This window comes from Triticum dicoccoides, chromosome 5B (genome assembly GCF_002162155.2).
Source record: "Triticum dicoccoides isolate Atlit2015 ecotype Zavitan chromosome 5B, WEW_v2.0, whole genome shotgun sequence".
Classification (NCBI taxonomy): Eukaryota; Viridiplantae; Streptophyta; class Magnoliopsida; order Poales; family Poaceae; genus Triticum; species Triticum dicoccoides.
In genome coordinates, this window is record NC_041389.1 from 122,308,960 (window position 1) to 122,315,403 (window position 6,444).

The following is a 6,444-nucleotide window of genomic DNA, read 5'->3' on the forward strand; positions in this document are numbered from 1 at the left end:
GGCGCAGTAGCAGGGCCACGGCGGGACGGAAACGGGGCGACGGTGCGGGGAACCGACGAGCGACGGTGGAGGTGGCCGCGGACGACTGTGGTAGGGCGGCGTGTGCGGACCGTGGGCACGGGCGTCGTCTGGGGCCAAGTGGGAGCACGACGAGGCCGACAGGTGACTACGGGCGGCAGGCCACGCGGGCACAGGCAGGGGGCGCGGGCGCGGCTAGGGCGCCCGGCGCGCGTGCGGGCGCCGTTGAGCGAGGCCATGGCCGAAGTGGCCGGAGCAGGGGAGGAGGAGGAGATGCCGGAGCCTCACCATGGGGTCGTGGGGTCTAGGCAACAGTGCTCGGGGTGGAAGATGGGGACGCGACGCCGGCGAGGAGGAGATCCCGCGAGGAAGAGGAAGGCGACGGTGGCCGCGGCGTCGTGAGCATCGGGGTCGATGGGCGACGGGGGAGAGGAGGCGTCGACGAGGTGGTCCTCGGGTGCGGCGTCCTACGAAGCCAGGGCGACGACGATGACTGGGGGGTCCGTCGGTGGAGGGGTCGACGGCGAGGGCAGCGAGGTGAGGCGGTTGACGGCGACAAGCGCGGGGAAGGGCGCCGGTGCCCGATCCAGATCTGGATCGGGAGGAGACGAGGGAGAGAGGGAAACGTGGGGGGAGGAGTGGGTAGTGGGCTAGGGTTCGGTGTCCCCAGGGGTTAGTAGGTGAGGTGGGGGCCGGCCTGGGCCAGTGGGCTGACCGGCGGGCCGTCTGGCCTGGTTGGCCGGGGGTTTATTTTATTTTGTTTTCTGGTTTTCTTTTCTTTTTATTCTCTTTCCTTTCTGTTTTATTTTAGTTATACTTTATTTTTAGTTTAGTAAAATATGACAATAGCTCCAAAAATAGTGTTTCAAAATAACCCACTACCCTAAAAAGTTTCGTGACTAATAAGCTAGTTTAACATTTGTTTATTAATTTAATAGTATTCAATTAATTGTTTTTGCTACAGTTTTATCTAGTTAAGTGCATTTAAATTTTTTATAATCACTTGGCTTATCCACCAACATTACTTATGAATTATTTGGCTCACTCCGAACATTTTAGTTTTAATATTTGAAATCTTTTATTGTTTGCTTGATTATGAATTTGGATTCGAATCGTTTTCGAATCATTGCAAGGTTAGCAACAGTAACCGAGGTGACGTGGCATGATTAGCGTGGGATTACTGTAGCATGATTATCCGGGCGTCACAATTCTCCTCCACTACAAGAAATCTCGTCCCGAGATTTAAGAGGGGGACTAGGGGGTAAGGTCTGGTTACGAAATTCTAACGAACCTCTCGGTCTTGGTTGCTCTTCTCGAAGCAGTTGATTCATTACATTGATGTCTTCATTTTTCTGCTTCAGGTCATTGAGATGAAAAGTCGGCATCCTTTCTTCGGAAACTCCATCGTACTTACGAATAGGTAACGGGGTAGATTGGAAACGACAGAATGCTATAAGGGTAATAATCTGGGATTAACCCATGAATGAGCATATGAGTACCTCTCGAGTTGAACAAAATAAACACATCGAGAGTAAAGTTGGAAGGTACAATAAGAAGTTTCAAGCAGCCAGGCAATCGTTCAATGCCTAGACATAAGGTGAAAGGGGTTCCAAGCAACGGAATAATTATTGTTTCCGATGCCAGAATTGATGATCTCATCAGAAGGTGGCTCATGAATTACGTACGAGTCCACGCGAGAGGAATAACTTTGGGAACAGGGGGTGTACACGAGAGTCAGGTTTCGATCCTGTGGAACTGTGGGTTATGGGCCCACCATGTGGGTTAAAAGTAGGAAGGGCGGAGACGTCTTGCGTGATCATGCAAGAAAGGCATGTCAGAGGATAGCATGTCGATTATGTTGGCAACAATGTCGATACTAGGGGCGAGGGACGAAGAGAACCATTTTCCTGCTCATTGAACGAGGCGGACCAATAGGCAAAGTTCTCGTCCATCGGTGGTTATCGAAATGTCATCAACAAAGTAACAGGGTCTTACTGACCGAGTTGTACACCAAGGTGTTTGCACAAGTAGGGAATTATTACTGTTTATATCATATAGTTCATAGAAAGGTTTAAATAAACCAATGGAAAGGAAAGGTGATTTCCAGGTTTAATCAAAACAATGGGGAGGAAAATGTGTATACACACATATTTCAGGGGTATATCCTTCCCAAGGACAAGCGGGGCATGATATCCATGACAGGATAGAAGTAGAGAATCATTGAGGTAAAGGGAGAGGAATTTCATGACGTTACCCATACAACAGTGTTTGGATAATTGATAAAGAGAATTTAGCATTGTGCTTCAAATGTTCTTGTTGATGAACAGAGTACCACAGACATGCTTCGAGATAGCATTGGCATGGTCTTCAAGCAAAGGTCGGACTTTGGATACTCAAAAGATTCATCAGGAACAACTTGCAGAATAAGTCTTACAGTTTCCCCATGGAAGAGTGGGTAACCTTGCTGAAAAGGGGAACTATAACAAGAGGGCCTCCGACCAGGTGTGCTAGGCACGACATCACCTTACCGGGTCACATAAAGACCATTGTTATAACTCTTGGAAATATGTTCCAACCATCATATCTGACCGAGATTCAGATCTGATTGGTGTCAGGTATGGGAGCAAGTTCCGAAACAAGAGCTCATCATTAAATCAAGGAGAGGATGAGGGGGTAGCTGATGGAATCAGCGAAAATCCTCAAGATTTCCAAAAAGGTGGATTTCCATAGTTATGTGAACAAGGAGATAACACTTGTCGGATCAAATGATATAATGATGTATGCTTGAGGAAAACATACACAGTTAAACATTGGTTAAAGGTGCAACCGAAATATGGGACTAGGTAGCACGATCAATGATAGAATGGTGATTCAATAATCAATAGTCTAAGAATGAACGGTTGACCATTAACTTCAAGCAATAGGGTTGCTAGAAGTACAGAATCCAAACAACATAATTCACTTGTTGGTACCCCGGTTGGAATCAACCGAGGACCAAGAAAGAATGGTGATGGTGAGAAGTATCACTATACCAAGAATTTCTTAAGAGGTGGAGCAATCCTCACCACATCCTTGATATTAAAAGATGGTAATACTCCAAGGTAAGGAAGAACAAATGCTGGATAGTAGGGATCTCAAGGTATAACTCAAAACACGAACAATTTTGTGTTGAACGGAAGGCAAATAAGTGGTCAAAGGTAACACAAATCATCAGGGGCAAGGATGGTATTTCTCATCATGAACTCAATTGATATCCTGGAAGAGCTCATAAGGTTGATGATAATCACGACACATTTGTCGAGAGATTTCATGAAGATGTAATCAATCAGTGACGACATCAAGTCAAAGGAATAATGAAGCGGAAGGTTATTGGAACCATGGGTAGGACACAAACCTGAAAACAAGCTTGTTGTTCAAGGCGAAATGATATGACAAGGAAGATCGACGTAAGCTTAGCTATCGTCGCAAATTGGTGCTCCGAGAATAAGGACCAGGTAGCACAGTTAGAATCATCACGACAATGATGTAGCCAAACAGGCTAGGAATGGCGTGATCGGGTACAAACTCATACTTATAGAAGCTTACTGAAGAGTTGCTGAACCGTAGAGCGGACTCGGTTCAGTTATCGGTGTCTTTGAGTGTTTAATAACTCAGAGCCCGTGAAAAATTGGAATCAGTGGTAAGGTAGCACTTGATGAAGAACTCATAAGAAGTTATGCAGTACCATGATAATCTCGAGATACCAGGGGGGTAATACTCGACGACAGATCAAAATAGAGGTTGGACTGGGGTATTGCTCTGCAGAAGACAAGTGCTTAAACTTGCACGAGAATTGTATTTAAAGGAGAACATGGTCGGAACCACGATTGAAAAAGGCCAGATCTCAGATATAAGATGAACTTATACCAAGGGATTAATTAATTTTAAAAGAAGCTTGGATGAGAAGATCTACATCGTGTCTATGGGCATGAACACAAAGTTCAAGGTCGACTCCCACTTCTTCAATGTATAACCTTCCATTCACTTCTCGCTTTGATAAAGGCATTAGTGTTGAAAGTTTTACCTGGTGAAATACCAGATGAGTATGACTCGTGAAATCTTCCGAGTTCACACATATTAAGGAAGGCATAGGTTCAACCCATCAGGGCATCTTACGAACATATACCACAAACTTCGGGGTAATTAATACAAGCTCGAAACTAGAGCATTGTTGGTCAAGCAGAGGATACAATGTACCAAAGGCATTATGTATCAGGGGAAAGAGCTCACAACGTGATTAATATGAAGGACATAAAATCCAACAAAGGAACCGATGGTCCACAACGGAGCTGGTGTGGGTATCGGTACTCTATCAAAGGAAGAAGGAATGCAAGTGCACCGGATTATAGAAACAACTGACTAACTCAATTGTCAAATGCAAAGGAATTATGATTCCCAAATCAAGTGATCAGAAGCAATGGTCTGATTAGGGGTGGATAAGTTGAATAGCCTTAGGGTACAATCAAAGACAATTCGATTGGTCGAGAACCAATTCCAGTTAAAGGAATGGCAATTCACTCGGAAAGTTAATTTATAAGGATCAATGATGATTGCATGTATTCGCAAACACATTGAGTCAACAGACTCAAAATGATAATGACAAGGAATGTCAATATGACTACGAGACTTATGGGATTAACCATAATGCAAGCAAGCAAGAATTTCAAGAGCCAAAGGTTGCTGAGGATTTTCGGAATATCGAATGGTATTTCGAAGACTTTTGTGTAACACAGGAACAACTGGGGGGGATGAGCGGATACTCGATAAGTGTGAGAATTACCCATAGGGGTATTCAGGTGTCAAGGAACAGCACGGCAGTAAGCTCAAAGGATTATCGAAACAACGACGAGTTTTTCCAGGGTATCTTGTAATAACAAGACCAACTGGGGATGAATGTAAGAATAACAACTGCAAGTAGTTATCCATAAGGGTTGACGATGGAAGGGGAATTGCAAACGCGATTGGCACAAGGTCTCAAGAGAATATCAGAAGGTATCTTCAGAATCCTTCGGTGCACCAAGTAATCATCCGGACTGAAGAGGCTCTCCGGGAGAAAGTATTATCGAGAACCTAGAGTCAGAGTTAGTAAAATTGTTTAACCCGAGTAGAAGAGAGTTCAGAGTCCCAGAGTAAAGGTCGAGGAGTAAAAGATCCTAATACCACCCAATGGCGACCTGTGCCCGTAAGACACACAGCCATGTTAGTAAAAGTTTTGCAATGTCTAGACTCGACTTCGGCCAAGGAGTGTCGAAGGGGGATTCCTACAGGCAGTCGGCTCTGATACCAACTTGTGACGCCCCCGATTCAATCGTACACTAATCATGCACGCAAACGTGTACAATCAAGATCAGGGACTCACGGGAAGATATCACAACACAACTCTAAAAACATAAATAAGTCATACAAGCATCATAATACAAGCCAGGGGCCTCGAGGGCTCGAATACAAGTGCTCGATCATAGACGAGTCAGCGGAAGCAACAATATCTGAGTACAGACATAAGTTAAACAAGTTTGCCTTAAGAAGGCTAGCACAAACTGGGATACAGATCGAAAGAGGCGCAGGCCTCCTGCCTGGGATCCTCGTAAACTACTCCCGGTCGTCGTCAGCGGGCTGCACGTAGTAGTAGGCACCTCCGGTGTAGTAGGGGTCGTCGTCGACGGTGGCGTTTGGCTCCTGGACTCCAGCCTCTGGTTGCGACAACCAGAAAGAAAGGAAAGGGAAAAAAAAGGGGAAGAAAGCAACCGTGAGTACTCATCCAAAGTACTCGCAAGCAAGGAACTACACTACATATGCATGGGTATATGTGTAAGGAGGCCATATCAGTGGACTGAACTGCAGAATGCTAGAATAAGAGGGGGATAGCTAATCCTGTCGAAGACTACGCTTCTGGCAGCCTCCGTCTTGCATCAAGTAGAAGAGAGTAGATTGAAGTCCTCCAAGTAGCATCTCCAAGTAGCATCTCCAAATAGCATCTCCAAGTAACATCTCCAGTAGCATAATCCTACCCGGCGATCCCCTCCTCGTATCCCTGAGAGAGAGCGACCACCGGTTGTATCTGGCACTTGGAAGGGTGTGTTTTATTAAGTATCCGGTTCTAGTTGTCATAAAGTCAAGGTACAACTCCAAGTCGTCCTGTTACCGAAGATCACGGCTATTCGAATAGATTAACTTCCCTGTAGGGGTGCACCAACTTACCCAACACGCTTGATCCCATTTGGTCGGACACACTTTCCTGGGTCATGCCCAGCCTCGAAAGATCAACACGTCGCAGCCCCACCTAGGCAAAACAGAGAGGCCAGCACGCCGGTCTAAACCTAAGCGCACAGGGGTCTGGGCCCATCGCCCAATGCACACCTGCACGTTGCGAACGCGGCTGGAAGCAGA